The sequence below is a fragment of the Pan paniscus genome, chromosome 1, assembly GCF_029289425.2.
Source record: "Pan paniscus chromosome 1, NHGRI_mPanPan1-v2.0_pri, whole genome shotgun sequence".
In the NCBI taxonomy this organism is placed as follows: domain Eukaryota; kingdom Metazoa; phylum Chordata; class Mammalia; order Primates; family Hominidae; genus Pan; species Pan paniscus.
Window position 1 is genome coordinate 133,404,327 of NC_073249.2, and position 19,085 is coordinate 133,423,411.

Sequence of the window (19,085 nt, forward strand, 5' to 3'; positions counted from 1 at the left end):
TAAAAATATACAGAGTGGGAAAAGGGTGAGCTTCCACTGATTTTGCTCCCTGGTAGGAGTGTTCATTTTTGTCCCTTTGTCAAGAAATTTGACAGAGGATCAGTAATTAATCATTGGTTAGAAGCATTCCCTTCCTGACTTGAGCCCCTTTCTGTCCTGGAGCCCAATGAAGTGATGCGAGATCCATGTGGTTTCTGGCCTAAATATGGATCGTTCAAGTGTGGGGCAGATGAAGTCATGCCATTAACAGTATTTTAAAGCTTCCAAGATAGACTAGGAGGTCCCAAAGGGTATGGTGCACTTCGGGGATTGGCAGTGGGTTTCACTCTAATAGAAGTCCTTCCACAAGCCAACTTCTGCTAATTCAGTGAAGTGCAACTCAGCATTGGGTGTATGAGGGAGTCAGCCTATAAATATCTGGGTCTGAGGGATGAGTTTCTGTTTGGGTACCTGTTTGTCTGCAGTTACGGCCCCAAGGCTACATAATATATAGAAAAGGCCACTTAATATATGGGGTAGTCGGGTCCAGCTGTCCTTCAGCTTGTCCACTCTCTATCTCTCCACCGTGGCCACTCTTGGTGGTTGACTGTTGGTAGAAACACCCTTCTTTCCGCCTGGACTTCTACTCTATTCCCAGTTTGTCGAAGTCTTCATAGCACAGAGAGAAGGCCTGAGCTGCTCACTCACTGGAAACTGTAGCCCTCGGTCCCAACTTAGGGTTTACCAACTGCACCCTCAAGATGAGTCTCCCTGTTTTGTTTTGCTTAGCTAGTTACTTGGGAAAGAAATCTGCTTGTACTTAATCCCCCATCCTGCCAGTGGTGCCCCAGTTGATAATGCCGAGTCGCTTTATTGACTCCCACTTTAATTAGGGGTTCCAGATCTTGCTGCTCATAATTAGTTTCCGTTGCAATTAGAGTTTCAAAATTAAATTGGGATTGATTGCCTGATAGCAAAGAGGAAATAAAGCTCCAATTCTTGACCATGTATACTGCTTCTCTTGGCATGAATTTCTCATACCAAAAATAACACTGCGGTAGCCATGGTAACTTTCCATTTGGTCTAATCCATATCATCTCTGGAGAAAGTACGATGGTATTAATAGTGTTTGCTGTATGGGAACAAAACTAAAAATATAGAGGGTCCCTCCTTACATAGGAGAATGATTATACAGGTGTTTTTAGAGAGTAAGATCTTATTTTCAGAGGTCTTATAGAATTTAGGATGTATTTAGAGGCCTCATACGGACTTGTGTATAAAGACCTTGGAAAGGAATTAAATGGGAGGCCGAAAATGGAGAGAAGGATCAGGGATGTGCTGGCCCTCATAGAGTTGGGGCCAAATACAAGATGTTCCAGCCATGTTGAGGGTCATGATTTTAATATCCCGAAGGGGTTCACAGTAGACAGCCATTACATAAAAGACTACTGGATCTTTTTTCTGGGGGAAAAAAGACGAAAGTGTTTTATTTAAGCCCAGTGGAAAGAAACTTGTAATGGAGATATTCCAGATCATAACATTAACAGACATATTCAAGTTCTAAAGTCCATGCGTGTTGAATGTAGAATGGGTGTTGAATGTAAAGTCCATGCATAAGCCCTCTGTTAGGTGGGGAGGGATTTGTGGGAGGTGTGGGGCAATAAATGAGATTTGAGGCATGGTTCCTGCCTTCAAAGACTTACCACAAGGATATTATTAGGTCATAATATCACTTCATTACATTTGCAAAAGACTTTCAAATGTATGAGTTCTTTCACATCTTGTCTCATTGGAGTCTCAAAACAAGCTCTCTATGCTATGAAGACTTCAACAACTTTGTCTCACTGGAGTCTCAAAATAAGCTCTGTGAGGTGAGCAGGGCAATAATTTACCCTTTCCGCAGAGGACACACCAAGGCTCAGAGAAACAGCCTGCCCAGAATCATTTCGTGGGGAACTAGGAATAGAAAGCAGATTTTCTGGGCTGAAGCCTAGTGCTCTTTCTTTTTTTTTTTGAGACGGAGTTGCCCAGGCTGGAGTGCAATGGCGTGATCTCGGCTCACTACAACCTCCGCCTTCTCCTGTCTCAGCCTCCCGAGTAGCTGGGATTATAGGCACCCACCACCATGCCTGGCTAATTTTTGGTATTTTTAGTAGAGACAGGGTTTCACCATGTTGGCCGTGCTGATCTTGAACTCATGACCTCAGGTGATCTGCCCGCCTCGGCCTCCCAAAGTGCTGGGATTACAGGTGTGAGCCACCATGCCTGGCCGCTAGCGTTCTTTCTACTGTACTATATTAAGACAATTGACGCCTAAAATAAGATGATATTGTGTATGTTAATACTTTATTTTGCAGTTCAGTTGGGAGAGAACAGTGTGAGCCTTAGTTTTTAGGAAAGCTTCAGGGAGGATGTGGGACTGTTTTTGTTTTTGATGTTGTTGTTTGTTTGTTTTTAAGAACAGGTAACCCCTTTTAAATTTTTCTCCTTTTTTTAATAACTGGGGATTTGGATGGACAAAGAAAAGAATGGCATAGGGAAGGCATTTCAGCCTGGGGGAGCAGCAGACCCAGTAGCTCAGAGATAGAAAAGCCACTGGCATTTGCAGGAGTGCAGAAGGCCAGGCCTGCTCAGAGCAGAAGGTTCACTGGGAAGGTTAGTGTGTGACATGGTCAGAGAAGTCACAGAGGATCTAGGAATAATCCCAGCAGCCAGGCCTCCTGTACCAGGGGTTAATAAGTATTTGAGGCACATTTCCCCATTGGCTTTCATCCCATTGCATCCTTAGTTCAGCTCAGCAGTCACCGGTTGTGGTACCTCGGATGTGTCGGTGCTGGGGACCCAGTGGGAGTTGTTGGTCCAGTGGGGATCTCTGCTGTAATACCATGCCTGGTGGGCATTTTGCAGACATTTAACTCTGGTTGAAGGAAACGATCGGTTATCACTGATTTGGTGTTGCTCTCTTTAGAGGGTGCTGTGGCTCCCTAGAGGCACATGCCTGGCATAGATGGGGCAGGAGTGGCGAGGATCAGGGATGGCCTCCTGCAGGGAGGCAGAGCCTTTGCTGAGTCTGGTGAATTAGTCGAAGTTATCCAGAGAAGGAGGAGAATTGGCCTTCTTCGTGGAGAGAGGAGCACGCACAAAGTGTAGAGACGTGGGGTACCCCGGTGTGGGCAGGCAGGGAGGCATCAGCCTGGAAGGGGAGCACAGGGAGTGGCCGCTGGCAGGCCTGGTGAGCTAGAGGAGGAACTTGGTAAAAAGCACAATGGGTCACATTTCTGGGGCTGGCACTGGAAACAAACCCCTACCTCTTCTGGCCCCTTGTGTCTCTGACTGTTAGTAACTTATTTATTTAGGTATTTTTGTGGACAGGGGACAAAGGAGCTGAAACTTGTCACTTTGTCAATGTTTGCGCCTGAGGAAGGTCAGGGGTGCCTGTGTCAGAGGAACCTAAGAGACGGGAATTACCTTGCAAGGGCAGAAAAGCCACCTTTCTGAAAGAGCGCAGATAGAGAGGTTGGGGTGTGGTGCCTGTGGATAGATGGAATCAGTAAGTCTCAGCTAACCAGGCCTTAAGTCCAGTGGCCATGGTCTTGTCAATGAGCAGCCACAGAAGGCAGGGATGTTAGACATGTGCTTTCCTAGACTTATATTCGACTGTCTTTGCAGCCAGGAAGTGCTATGTAGTATTGTTTCTTTTTTGTTTTCCTTTAAAGTCATTTCCCCTGCCCTGAAAAAAATATCTGGAGCCTCTTGGAATCCATATTACAGCCTGAGGAGTCACATCTGCCCATCCTAGAGCACCAGGCCCCTGGAACTTGGTTTCATGTGAAACTGTCTTTCTGTGGCGGTGCGTGTGTGTGGTGGAGCAGAGGCCCTGCTCATCTTCCCTGTGGCTGGTCATTTGGTCTGTCTGTTACGGTGACAGTTTGGGGACTGGTGACACATCCCAGCACTGACGATGGCCTGAGTTGCCTTTGTCAGTGGGGCAGATGCACCATCAGCACGAGCTGCGCAAGGTGGAAGAAGCCTTACAGGAAATGTCTTTCCAAGTAACTCAGCCCCTCCTCGTGGCGGCTGCTAGTTGCTCACTTATCTCTCCAGCCCTCCAAAAAGAAAGGACAGTGTAGCTTTTTGAAAGAGGTTTCAATGCATTACATTGGCGTCTGGTTGGGTGGGATCTGGTTTCAATATCAGGGGAAAGACATGCTTGACAGAGCCTGTGTCCCAGGACCCGGTTCCCTAGCAGACCCTGGAGCTGGGATCCTGGCCAAGAACTTGTTTTTGTTGGAGAGACCTAAGTGGGAAGCAGAGATGGGATTGGGATCTTGGGAAAATTCTGTTAGTGGATTCAGCACCTCCAGGACTGCAGAGGGATGGGCCATGCTAAACACTGGGGAGGACGCTGGAGGCTTGGTGTGCTCCGACCACAAAGGTCTCCCCGCACAGCGTGCGCGAGAGGTCAGCAGTGCATGGGGGACCCAGGCCTGTTGCTGGGTTTAAAGATGTTGTCAATGATAGCTTGGGGGCCTTTTAGCTGATGGGTATCTTGGGTATCCCCAGGAACAGCAGAGGAGACTCAGCCTGTCCTGGTTGGGAAGGAAAGGAGAGCCTCAGGAGGTTGGACACCATCTCTGGCCTCAGCTGTATTTCCAGTGTGTGTCCACAGTGCCAGGAGCTACTGTTGAAATCTGGCTCTGGCCATGAGAATCTTATGGCCTATTTTTCTGTCTAGCTCATGAAAGTGCTATGTTTCATGTCTTTTAGTTCTTGTGGAGAAGAACTCTCCCCAGTGTCTACTCTAGGTATGTGTGTACTTTTACAAAAATAGTTATGTAGAAAGGACTGATGAGTAAAATCTGGATTCTCAGTAAGATGGGATTTGAGGAACTATCCATGCAGCCTCTGACTCAGAAGCCATTGATTCATCGCCCTTCCCCAGCCTACCCCTAGCATGTGCACTGAGAGCCTACTAGGAGGGGGAAGACAGAGGTGAACATTCCGCCCGAAGGAGCTCTGCTGTGTCTGGTGGGCGGATGGAGATACAAGCAGCTTACGCTGTGCTTTGTGGTGGGTGCAAAGGCAGGAAGGATGCACAGCCTATTGTGAGATCCAGGGAGAGGTCTTTAACCCAGCCCTGGATCAGGGCACTTCCTGAAGGAGATAACACTGTAGGAGCCATAGGGACAAAAGGCACAGGAGAGGGAAAGAGCTTCCTATACGGGAGCTTGAGGCTGAAGCTGAGGAGTGGAAGGAGATGAGCCCATAGAGGTGGTTGGGGAACAGAGCATGCTGGGCCTTTTTTTTTTTTAAGGGCAGTGGGGACCCAGCAAGTGGCTTGGATGCGGAGTGAGTGAGAGCTTGGGCGTTGGACTCTATGTGTGGGATGAGTTTGAGGAGCAGCAGCAGCATCCCCCTAACTCATGCCTGTGTCCTCCCTGGGCCCCTGAAGCCTCCCATCTGTCCTGCTTGTCCTAGTTCAGCTCACCCTAATTTTCCTCCCTCCACCTTCTCTTCAGGCCTTGTCCTTCTAACTCTCATAACGAGATCGTGTTTCCTCTTAGCTTAGAAACATGCTGTGGTCTTTCCCATGTTAAAAACCCTCCTCGTTTCCATGCTCATTCCTGGTCCCCATCTTCCTCCACCCCAAAGCTGGTTAACAGTCTTTTTAAAATTATTGATCTGGGGGTGCATGCACAGGTTTGTACATGGATATATTGCATAGCGGTGGGATTTGAGCTTCCAATGTACTCACCACCCAAATAATGAACATTGTACCAATGGGTAATTTGTCAGCCCCTCACTCCCTATCCCTCCGCCCCTCTTTTGGAGTCCCCAGTGTCTATTATGTCCCTCTGTATATCATACATGCATAAACTCTCACTTGTAAGTTAACACAGTCTTTACTCCCTCCCTTTCCATTGGCCACTCAGCCCCTTTTATGCCACCAGTGACCTGCACATTGCCAAGTGCAGCGGATGCTGTCCAATTCTGATATGATTGGAACTCTCTGCAGCACTTGACAATGTTGACCATTTCTTCCTGAAATCAGCTTTCTCAACCTCCAGGACACTGCATTCTGTTTGTTCTCCTGTGTCCTTCCTGTCCAGTCCTACTGTCTTCTTGGGTTTCTCTTTCTAGTCTGCCTCTGAAAAGCCTCCCCCAGCCCTCTTCTCATGCTGTATCCCATCTGTTTGGTGAAAGTTGGGATAGAATACCCCTCTATACTGAGGACTCCCAAGCCGTAGTTCTCCAGATAGGCTCTCCAGTCAACCTATGTCCATAGCACCTGGACCCCATGGCCCAGTAAGTGACTCCATCCAGAAGGCCCAGCAGACCTTAGTTCTACATCTTCTTCCACAAACCCACTATGCCCTCGTGCATTTTTATTGGATGTTGGTGGCTCAGTCATCTTTCTGGAATGCCCATGCCCCTTCCTCCTATTCATTTTCCACATGTAATTAATGAGTAGATCTTCATGATATTACCTTCTAAACACCACTCTCACCTGTCTCTTTCTTTCTGTCCCTACCACCACCCTATTTTCTTGTGAGATGTAAACATTCTTGCTCACTGTTTAGCCCACAGGAATGCTGTATGAACTCATGAGATCTGAGTTGTATTGGGTTGAGTATCTTGTGTCTTTAAGTTCAGTTTCTGGTTCTCTGTTTCTCTGCATGACATGTAGGATGTTTGTTGTTTGCATTTTTTAAAATGCTTGTTAAATGAGATATGTGGGTATCTGGTGCTTTGAGCTCCTCTAGAAGGAATATACCTTTAAAGTGACCTGTGAGTTGTATATTGAAAGTGGTGCAGTTGATGTCTGGCCAAAACCCATCTTGTGATGAATCATTTTGTTTTACTGCAAGCCTGCTGCGTACTTAGCACTGACATGTGATGCGCTTTGTCCCAGAGCAGAGTTCTAAGATGGTAGTTAGTCATGGTACTATTTTGGAGAGAGAGAATTTGAAAGTCATTTGTTCTACACCCCACGCTGGAAGGCTGTCTGAATCTTTGGCTTTTCCTCCATGTGTTTGGCATATCTTGTTTTTCCTTCCAATTACATCTTTGGGTGTCTTTCAACTACGGTGCATTTTGTTCATTCAGTACTCTCCTTTTCCTAATTCATCTCATTCATTCAAGGTGAATTAGGAAATGAGAGTATTTGAATTAAGTTGATTTTGATTTGCTGACATTCTTATTGAAGAGCAAATAGGACATCTGGTTTGATGAATAGCTGTGTTCCAGATCATTCATAATTTGCATTAAGATGTTGAATTAACAAGATTGAATTACCAGTGGTGAGGATTTCTGGCTTGGATCTTCTAGCATTTTGAACTCTGATCAGCCGGTTTTCAAACTCTTTTATTAGGGTCTGCCTTAGCCAGGGCAGTCTTTGTTCTTTTCATTCTTTAAAGATGTTAAGAAAGCACTACTATTACTGAATGTAATCTTGCTGCTGAACTCAGCGATTAATATTTCACTTGCATTGTTTCTTTTAACCCAAGTGCCAGCCCTGTGAAAGCAAGAGAGATATTATTCAAAGTCGCTCGAGGACATGGTTAAAGGGAGCAAAGTAGTTTAGACAGGGTTTTCACAGTAGGTTGGACTGGTGTTTAGCTTTTATCAAAGCCCTTCATTTCTCTGGTCCAATAATGATTAGGTGCACCCATTGACCTTCGGCCTTCCTCTGAAGTGTGGCACATCCGACTTCTCTCTAGGAGGAATGAGAACACGGGCCTGCCTCTTGGGGTGATTTGGATGTCTGGTCCTCTGTGGGCTGCTCCAGGAAGTCATCATCTAAATTTGATCTAGATGGAAGGTACCCGCCAGGGCTTTCAGCGTGGCAAGATGTTAACAAATGGCCTGTTGGAAATCTCATCGTGTTTCGGTTTATCTATTAACGAAAAGGTGAGACCCCCTTGGAGCTGAGCTTTGAGTGAGGCTGTAGGTAAATGATGTTTATCAAGGGGTAAGAAACATGATGGGCAAACTCACTGTGGTCAAGAAGGGATGGAGAGAGACGTTACAGTGCAATGAGTACATTGAGCAGTTTCACCAGTGTGTGGGTGATCTTAGTGAAGAAAAGAAGCCACATTTGTTGGCGTTGTATGTGCTACATTCTGTCAAGCTTAGAATTCTACCCGAAGTTTTCAGAACAAAATCAGTGAGAAATAATTTTCAGTCCCTTGGTGTTCTATCAAAATAAAATTGAGCTTCAAAAGCAACAGCTTCATGATCTGGCAGGATGGGAATGTGTGCAAGAGACCTTGCCCAGAGAATGACTGTGGATCAAAGGTAACAGGGGTTTAACATCAAAGAAGGCATGGGCACCTATCACAATGATTCTAATGTAATTAGTTTGTCATGTAGGATTAAGTTACTGCTGCCTGCTTACAGAGTGCTCTGCTCTAAGACTTCAGTCTGCACAAATTAAAATTAAATTAGTCTTTTTAGTTTGCACACATGGATAACAGAAATTTAATGGGAATTTCTCAGAACTTTGATAAGCAAGGGGTTCTACAGATATCCTCTTCATATTTACTATACATGATTTCTGAGCCTCTTTTGATAAGAGATTGATTAGGTTTGATAATGAATAAAAGGAAATCTCTTAGATTTGGGGTCTCTAGGGGTTTTGATGGTATTTTCTTGTCTGCACTAGGGTCTGATTGCCCCTTGTATCCTCACTCATCTGTGAAAAGGAAAATCATATACAGTAGGAAAATGAAACATCTTAATTTAACAGCAAATTGCAAATCAGTTTTTAATGGCACTAAAGCGACCATTTGGTCTACAGTGTGATAAATGATAGAGATCTAACTACAAAATGGAAAAATGGCATCAAAACCCGTCTGCAGAATCTTTGCCAAAAGGGAGATTCTTTCTAGGATTTGGAAGAGATAAATTTATTTCATCAAGGTGCTTAAACGTTAACATCAAACTAATTGAAGTGTTTCAGAATGCTAAAACTTATTGAAATTTTTATGGAATCTCTGCTGCCAATTTCTTTGTCAGAAGGGACCAGAAACCCTCACTGACCCCAGATAAGATAGATGTTTATTGCTGCGCATTCTCTTCAAATGCTTTGTCTCCTCAAAAAGGCTGTGACTGCTGCAGGGCATGGAGTCCTCCTTCCATCACAGCTGCGGCTGCCTCAGATCTAGCCAGAGAGGCAGAGTAGCACGGCGGGCATGCAGTAAGTCCTTGGGTTTCATTTAAGGCACGGTGTTCCAGTGACTATCAAACTCTTGATTGAAAATGGAGCCCCTGACTATTTCTGCAGAACTTTAGCCAACAGGGTGAAGTGTGCATGGATTAGGAAGCTCTCTGCAAAGGCTGCTTCGCTGAGCTTTAATGAGAGAATCTGAAGGAGCTGGCTCATAGCAAGGGGCCCAGTGAGGCCAGAGGTCCTCATCTGCCAAGAGCCCAACACCTAAAAGGCAGAGAAGTCTCAGGGACACACTCAGGGACCCTCCCTGCTGGCCTGTAGAGTGGCTTTGAGTGAATAAGACACCCTTTCCTCAGGACACTTTATTGTCATATGTTGGGCAGCTGTTGTAATCAATATATAGATCCACGACAGCTGTATACAAGTGGCACCTCCTTAGCTATGGTTCTGGCAACGTCCTGGACCGCTGGCCAGGCCACCATGTGCCCACTGGGCTGGGTCAGGCAAAGATGCCCAATTGCCCACGTTCACATTTGGTTTTGTTTACCCAACAGGGATATAAAATATGAATTTTTTTCTCTTTGAACTTTTTTATTTGTAAAGTTAATTATTTAAGTAAATGCTTTGGCTTTAATCACAGTTATTAGCATAGGAAACTATTTTTCTAGCCTAGCATCCCAGTGGGAAAAGTAGGATTGGTGAATTCAAACCTTTCTTCATTTATCTTTGGATTATAATAAAATAAACTATTTTTAAGTAAGCCACAAGACCAGCAAGTGTCAGTAAAAGGTGAAACAGAACCAATCTACTAATTATTTCATTGCAAGGCTTTAGGATCGCCACAAGTGCCATTCCTGTTCTTTCTGTTCTACTTTAGATGAAAACACCCAAGGGCTCGTACTAGAAGTAACTGGTCTTCAAACTTGTGGAGAACTGGATTTTTATTTTCAGCTTCGGGCAGGGTTTAGAGTGATGAAAGTAATTGGGGTTTATTCATTCTTTGGGTTCATGATCAATTTATGCAGGTTTTCAATTGTAAAAATACCAATTGGGTCTTTAAAAGTCCTTTATATACTTCAGAATTTGGTTGTAAACTTGGCTTGAAATTCAACACAAGGCAGGGGTTCAAAAGGGCTGAGTTTCTGAATTCTCCAAAGAACTTCATTTCGGGTTGGATTTACTTGTAAGACGATGCCAGATGTAGCAGCCTTCTTCAGAGGAAGGGTTCAGACTGCTTTGTGTAGTGCTTTTGAAAGTGTGCTTTTTGGGGATTCAGTTTCTTTACATGTTTACAACATTATTGGGGGCAGTGATGATGCAGGTCTCAAGTCATCACAGGGATTCCCAGAGTTCAGTGGATTTGAGATGTGGATCTGTCTTTTTGGACCCCCAGCTTGGGCTACCTGGTACAGTTCACAGCCCAACCCCCGTGGGGTTTCCCACCCTGAGCTCATTGGAAGACACTGGCCTTGCTTAGAAATTAGACCAATGGCCAGGTGTGGTGGTGCAGACCTGTAGTCCTGGCTACCTGGGAGGCTGAGGCGGGAGGATCACTTGAGCTATGAATGCGCCACTGCACTCCAGCCTGGGAGACAGAGCAAGACCCTGTCTCAAAAAAAAAAATGAAAAAGAAATTAGACCAATGTTAACATCGAAGATCCAGAACTCCAGTCAGACTTATAATTTTATTTGTAATCAAAATTTCTGGATAGGATTTCTAGAAAATCCCAACCTGTGGAGTTGTTTCATGCAATTTGATAAGAGGCCTGGACTGTTGTGGACTTCTCCCTCAAGCTAATAAACTGTTCCAAAGCTGAAGAAAGGAGGCTTTTGTTTGAGAACCCTGATAGCATTCCGGGTGTTGGAGCCTGACACTCCCAACTAGGATAGAATAGCCCAGCAGCTTGCTAGCTTGCTCCTTCTCCAGCCTCCTCTCCCTTCTCCTCCCTACCTCCTCTTTTTATGCACACATTCCCTCCTTCTTCTTTTTCTTTATTCAACCAAGTTAATTGCCAGGCTTGATCATGGAATAAATGAATGACTAGAAAATCATCTCAGTTTTTAAAATTCAACAAAAAATTTCTCAACAACTAAGTGTCCAAGAAGACAGAATCTACATACAAGGACCTCTTAGCCTTGTGCAAACACAAAACTGTCTTGCACTCGCATGCTGGGCTGTGTCACCTGTGTATTTGTGGATATGTGAGCCACCTGGCGCTAATACATATACTTGTTAATAGTGAGATATATGCATACAAAGTGCTTGCCACCAAGCGACAGTATGCCTGCTTACTCACCCTGCATCTATAGAACCATTGAGTGCTACTCAAAATCCCAGGAACTGTTGACTTTGCACTGAAATAAACGAATAAACAAACCTGTGCCTAAGTAGAGATCAGTTTTCCAACTTCTAGCTTTTTTATTCCATTAGAACTAAATTATCGAGGGCCAGATATCTCTAAAACCTCTGATGGATTTTGTAATTTTTTTCTTTACTTCTTTAGTGAAGTAGTTCCATTTTGTTGCTAAAAGCCGTCTTTGAAAGAGGGTTCAAATTCCACATTGTGTCAAGCGAGCATCCATGTGCCAGGTATAGTGCCAGATGCTTTACCTGCATCAGGTCCTATAGTCCTGTAAGGTGGGAGTTATTATCCCCACTCCTTATGCATAGAGAAACAAGCTCAGAAGTGTAGAGATGGCCCAAGGTCACTTGTTCTTGACCAGCCTCCAAGCTCTCTCCTCTCCTCCACACCCAATGTGACAAGGAACCTGCTAGACAGAGGGCAAGCAAGTGAGCATGGTTCCAGCCAGTCACTGTCTACTGGGCACTTGCTGTGTGCCAGGCACTGGGCCAGGCTCTGGGAGCCAAAGGTAAATAAGGCATGGTCTCTGCTTGGCCTTCAAGGTCCCCACCTACCTTGTCTGACTTTCCCCTGGCTGTTCCCCAGTTCCCATCCTGGACTCCTGCCAGGCCGTGTACCTCTACAGATGTGTCACTGTCTGCTGGACCACAAGACAAAGGCATGGAGGCAGGACATGAGGGATGTTTTGTTCAGGGAGCCATGGAAGGTTCCTGCAATTGGACCCTGTGTCAGAACATGTTAGCAAGTTAGCTTGTGGCCAGGTGGAAAAAGGCATTACTTGACTTATGAAGGAGGCTTTGGGCTTTATCTGGAGGTCACTGTGAGCCCTTGGAAGCATAACCAATATTTCCTCAGGCCTTGGCAGCTAACAGCCCCAAATAATGTCCTGAAAACTTTAATGCCTCAACTCTGCTGACTCTTGGAACCCACTTCATAATGGCAGGACCCTTGCCCATCTCCCCCGCCAGTCATGCCTCTGACAGTTATTTCTGGGGGCCCACAGGGACGCTTCCTGTTTGCATCCACAGCCCTCTCATGATCTGGGCCTCCTAGCAAATTCAGAGCCAAATCCCAGTGTGTCTGCAAGTTCAGTATATGTCAGGGGCCATGGGTCAGCTCCCTGGGGCAACAGGAAATGGTGCTTAAAGCTCAGGATTCTGGAGGAACAGGGCAGGACTGGGGTCTGCGCCCCCAGGGACCAGGCCCGAACCCTGGCATGAATGAAAACTAAATATTAGAAGCTCGTTGATTCTGTGTATATGTGTGTGTGGTGGGAGAGGAGTTGAAAGAGACTGTGGCTGTCATGTCGGCCTTAGCTGGAGCACCCTTGGACTAAAATCTCTGAACCTAGGGGCAATATGACAAGGTTGGTGGTATTGTAGGTGGCAGGTTGTGGGACTAGAGATGGGAGGTAGGGAAACTGTTAGGAGGCTATTGCAGAAGTTCTAGGAGAAAAGAACAGTAATCTAAACAGTGGGGATTCGAATGGGGATAGGTAAAAGAATCAGGAATGTCTTAACCAATGGAAGCCGATTCTGAGGGTTCTAGTTCAGGTAATGAGGACAGAAGAGATGCCAGTGACTGGGGAAAAGGGCAAAGATCAGGCTTTGCAGAGGGGATGAGTTCAGTTTATCCATATTGACATCTGAGCTTTAATGCGGATTCCAGTAAATATCCCTACCAGGCACCGACCCTAAGGGCTGGAGATGGAGATCTGGGCGTTGTCAGCACATTTCAAAAGACTCTGACCTGTGCCTCTAGCCCTGGTCCCATCCAGCCCATTGCTCTCACTGCAGCCAGATTGATCTCTCTAAAAGTATCTTTTTATATACCTGTTGCCTTCCTGGGCAAAGATTTTCCGTGATTCTGACTTTCTGGAGTGTGATGGTCTAAACCCTCAGCCACCAATGTTGGGCTGCCCTCAGCCAGTCCCTGCGTTTCTGGGTCAGGACTGCTTTGGTCACAAGTGACAGGGATTCCACTCATACTAGCCTAGGTCACAAGAGGAGTTTGCCAGCTGATATAATCAGCTGGGGCTTAGGGATGTGCATGCTAGAGGTCACTTTCCATCTCTTGCTCCTCTTCTCTTTGCTTGCTGGTTTGATTCTCTCAGCACTTTGTTCCACCTGGCAGGAAACACGGGGGTGAGGCAACTTCCATGCTTCAAGCCTCATGATGTTTTCACTGAAGTGGGATAGAGTATCTTCTTCGCTCAGTTCCATCTAGAAAAATCCCAGGAAGAACTCTGATTGGACCAACTTGGTACAGGCACCCTTCCTGGGCCAACTGGCCACGGTCAGGAAGGTGGGGTCAGAACACATGCTTGGAGTGAAGATGTGGCTTTCCTGGGGAGTGGCGGGGTTGCTGGATGTATATAAAATACATAACATACCATTGTTGTGCCTTCGCATGCTTTAGCCCTCTCCTCCTAGCCAGAACCTTCCAGCCAAGGCCAGCTCTTTTTGGCTTCAAAAGACAAAAGGAAATGTCCCTTAGCTCAAATGTCCCAAATACTCTTCCTATCCCTGTCCTTAAGCTTTATCCTCACGGTCCAACCCTGATTCTCCAGACATCTGTCCTCCTCCCATCTCCATGAAGCTGTTTCCAGGACACTCCTGGCCACAGTGACTTTTCTCATTTTTCCACAGGGAAAACCAAAGGACAAAAGGTGGGGTAACTTGCCCCGGCTGCCAAGCTGGGAGGGACAGGGAGCAGATGGCAGGACAAGCAGTATGTTTCTAGAGCTTGGAATGTGTTAAACTGTTCTTTGTGTGTCGTCTTCCAAGGAGACTGTGCCTTCCTTGAGGGCAGGGACCAGTGCATCCATCCCCCACTGGCAGCCAGATGCTGGCAACTGTTTGGTCATGACAATGGATGGCCATGGCCTCTGCAGCCTCTTTCCACCCTTGGTTCCTAGGCCTGGGGATAGAGTCTTTCCTGCCGATTTGCACAATTTAAAATCCTGTGGGAACTAGGAAGCCTTTCTTACAGGCAGGTATAGAGTAAAATAATTATTAATTATAATGCAGATGCCACCTTTTTCAAATTCTGCTGTCTCCTACATGCGAATGAGTGTCCCCAGCCTCCTCTGGGGGTTTCTGACAGATCGCCCAAGTGCACCCCTCCCCCTCCCGTCTTCAGAACTCGAATCTCCTGTGCCTCCAGGGTCCATTGTTTTGCCTGATTTGAAATGCAGGCTCTGATGCTCATGCAGGAGACCCCTAGCTCCATTCCTCCCATGCCAGAATGGCTTTTCTTCCTTGGAGAGCTGCTGAAATGTGGGTTTCTGCATTAATCGAGGTTCCCAGCACGTCTGCGGACCTGGCTCTGTGCCTTCAGAATGTGTTTTCCAATCATCTCCTGGGCCCTGGCTATTCCAGCCTGTCAAGACCGGACTTGCCGGGGCCACGTGGGGCTGCAGAGATGTGCTTTCCAGATTCAGAGTGATATTTATGATTTCTTGGAGCCAGTCCCAGCAAGCTAGGACCAGTCCCCTCCGTGTAACCGAGCAGAGGTGCTGGGCCAGGCGGGCAGTGAGTGAGGATTGAAGAAACTTGTGGCAGGCAGCCTCCAGGCACTTGGCAGGCTCCAGGCTGCTTTCCTTAACTGCTTGCCTCCCAAACACCTGCCTCCCTCAGCCTCCTGCATCAGACCTTGAACATGAAGTCTGCTTATTTTATAGAAACAGATTAGTAGCATCCTGATATGAGTCTATTATGACAATTAACAGTGCTGACTACATGCCAGGGATGTTCTTAGTGCTTTCCAGATGTTGACCCATTTAATCCTTATTAACACCTCATGACATATTATCATGCCCATTTTGTAGATGAGGAGCCTGAGGCTCTACAGAGTTAATGTCACCTGCCCGAGGCCACACAGCAGGTGCGTGGCACAGTGGCCTGTGGATTGAGGTGGCTCTTAAACACCTTGCTGTAACACTTTTTGATATCAGGGCTATTAAAATGCTGGGGATAGGAAAGATGTAGCTAGACTCAGATTTTCATGAAAAGCATCAATTATAGTAACTTATTAATTTTCTAACTATCCTGCAATTTGGTTGGACAAGAGGGGGCCTCATCCACCCCCTACATTTGCCCTGTTTGTCACTTTACCTACATCTCATCTCAGACCCCAATGCTAATGACTGGGACAAACATGAACATTTCGAAGTGGGGCCATGTGAGTGGGTAACCATGTACAGTAGTTACTAACTCTCCTTCCCTTCTTTTCTTTCTTTCCTGCTGAAGTTATACTTATTATTTATGTACATAGTACCTTTTCTTACTCTCCCTGTGCCTCTAAAAGGACTACTCAAATTTCTTGAAGCACAAGATATGAGCCCTGCCTGCATGTTTGTCTCATTGTGGTCTCATCATGGTTGTAGGTAGATTTGGTCCCTAGAATGAAGCTGGCAAGACCTGTAGGCACAATGTTCTTGATGCAAAGCCCAGCAGCATCCCTTCCTCTGGAGGCTGAGCCCACAGCTGCTGTGTGGGGTGAGCTCAGGATGGCTGGAGCCTCTGCTGAGGCAGCGAAAACCAACTTTGTCTCTCTGACTCCTCCTCTGCTGCCACCTCCTTCCCCTCAAGACAAAACACTAGAAAAACAAGGAATCAGATGCCTTCTAGGAATGAGGTTCAAACTCAAGGGCAAATGTTAGAGAATTTGATCTTGGAGAGAAAGTTGTATTACTAGATAATGTGATCATTATTAACGTTTATTGCATTTATGTGAGCGAATGATTATTCACAAGTTGTCTTGCTCTCTCTGCCTGGCAGTTGAAGAAAACATACAGTCCAGAGGGCCAGAGTCCTCCATTCACACTCAATGTCAACTTTCTAAGAGAGCACAGCCGTGTTACTCATTCTGGGTGCCACAATGCCTGCTGTCCCTTGCTGACAGAGGGATTGAGGATGATTTGAGTCCAGCCTGTCTTTAAAGCACATTGAGTTCAGAAGATGTCTACAAATGTGAGAGAGTTGGAAATGAGCTAGGAGAAAAGGCTATGGGAACTGGGGTGGATTTGAACAATGTCCTTGTGTCTTCTTTATTTTCCCAAGATTGGAAGCAGTTAGAATGCCTAGGACCTGACACCTTATTCTCTGTCTTCTCATGCATCATTCTGGGCTATGCAAATAATAACAATGCATGCGAATATTATGTGAGCGAATACAGTACTAATCTCTTCTGCCCTTGCCTTAGAAAGGTAGTCTAAGGAAGGGCAGGAGGATTCTTAGGGCATTCGTAGAATAAATTAGAACTTAGATCAATTAGAGGACACAGATAGCCACACAGAGGGGATGAAACCTTTGCTGAAGGCAGAGGCTCTGTTGTGTTACCTTAAATTGCTAGAATTTGCTTCATAGCCAAGTTGCAAAAACTAGCCTATGCCATGAATAGAATGCTTGCATTCCAGGGAAAAAATCCAAATTCTTCCCACGTGGCAGCAGAAAAGCGAAAGGATACACTGTCACCAGTAATTCAGGTTGTATGTGGGAAGCCTACAGAATTCCGCCAAATGTTGCAGACATGCATGACCAGTGCTATGAAGCAGGAATCTCATTTCTGGTCCCCAAGAAGCACAGATATCAATCACAATGTTCTCAGAAATACAGATGGATACATTTTGCCACAATTTGTTATATGGTCACCTCTCACTAACCTGTGGGGTTTACAGTCCATCAAAGTACTTATCTAAAGTGGCAAAATCACAGTTGGGGAGATCAAGATCTCATAAAATACAGGCAGCTGGGAAAAATAATTGCATTAATATATGTGACGAAGGCAGTAGTGAAAGTTCTAGAAGGTTTCCACTCCCAAAATAACCACTATGTCATCATGAGGTGGCCATATGGGGTGATCCTTTTGAATTGCTTTCTTCAGTTGTCTGGGAGACATTGTCCACATCATCTGCTAAGGCAGAGGCTCCCAGCAGCAAACCTGGCTCTCTGCAGTGTATTCGAGCCAGCCCTCACTGGCTGGAAGTGGAAAACCTTTTGCAATTGCTTGTTCACTCTGGGTCTCCCTCTTTCCCTCCTTTCCTCTCATTTTCCTCCCTCTCTCTTTCCCTCCTTCCCTTTTAAAATACAAGTCTAGGCAGTTGTGTAACCTTCAAACTTTTCATAAAATATGCAAGAGCTTAAAGGCATAGTTTTTGAAGTCTGGTCTTTCATCCCAAATTATTTGAGAGCGTCAATCTTAATATCTTCATTTCTCTCTCTCTAGGTACTTTCCTGTAATACCCTACCTCCTATAGTACCCTGTAGGATTCACTCTCTGGAGTCTACAGGGGGAAAGAGCAATAATTTAGGATTTTCCTGTTCTTCTCTTAGGAATTAGGACAGAAGTAACAAGATAGCTGATTTTATATTTTTTGTAACCAGTTTAAAAGCATTATCTCAAAACCTGGAATAAAAGATTGATGCATATAAAGTGCTAAAAAGAATAATAACCCTTGCTGTTATGAGCAGGGCTGAGAAAGGAGCCGGGGAGAGGGAGAGGTGGCTGAGTGTTAGGACATCAGGGAGGAAGGAAAATGCAAAGATAACTATGGAAATAGCTTCTTGGATATAAGCAAATAAATTTTCAACAAAGAACTGTGCAAGACCTGCTGTATATTTTCAGATCTCCACATTTTCAGAGGTCAGACCAAGAAGTGGGCCCAGGGTGCAGCACAAGGGATTTAGGCTAAGCCTGCAGACTGCCTGTCAGGGTGACTCAATGGGGGTCAGGTCACAATATGGGTTAGGATTTAGTTCAGCTGCCAGTGACGGGAACACCCACAAATCACAGGCTTCCATAAGGTAGATCACCTAGAAGACCTGGAGGCTGGCGGTCCAGGGCTGGTGTGTTGGCCCCACAGTCATCAGGGACCCAGCCTCAATCAGACCTTCCACCCAGCCAATTCCTTGGTGTGGCTCCCCCACTCACCGTCCAGAATGGTGTTGAGTCTCCAGCCATCACATCTCAGCTCCTTGGTCAGAACTGAGTCCTGTGGCCACATCTCCCTGGAAGAGACAGAGATTGAGGAATGTGGTCTTTTGGCTGAATGGCAGCATGCCCAGCGAAAACAGGGCTTCAGATGACTTGAGAGCGAAAGGGAGAATCTCCATAACTAAGCAAAGTCAGCATCTTTTCTCATCCTAGGGTATTTGTTTACTGAATACCCAGTGCCTGATGTTTTCAGGCATTGCTCAAGGGCAGTGGGGAAAAAGTAGATGGATTTCTGTTTTCATGAAACTTACAGTCTAGTGGGAGGCAAGTCAGACAATAAACGAACAATAAAGCGTGGCCGAGTTGACAACCTGCATTCCACACTCAAGCTGTCTTCAGATGAAGCCGTACAATATTAATGATGGGAGCGGACGGTGTCAAACATCACCATCTAAAGCCTGCAGGCACCCTGGACAGCCAGCGTCCGCATCTCTTTGATGCAAATTCCATCCTTCAGACACTCCCAAGTGAGTGTCTGCCCAGTGAGAAGGAGGGAGAAGTAAACAAATAGTAAGCCAGAGCCCCATCTAAAAATCAGCCCCTGAGTTACTCTTCAGCTAGCGCTCCTTATGGGC

At 45.8% G+C, this 19,085-nt stretch overlaps 1 protein-coding gene across 4 annotated transcripts in view; it reads left to right on the top strand.

The window, feature by feature from the left end:
* BCAR3 (BCAR3 adaptor protein, NSP family member) overlaps positions 1–19,085 on the top strand; it is a 277,512-nt gene that overhangs the window by 226,497 nt on the left and 31,930 nt on the right. The window lies entirely within an intron of this gene.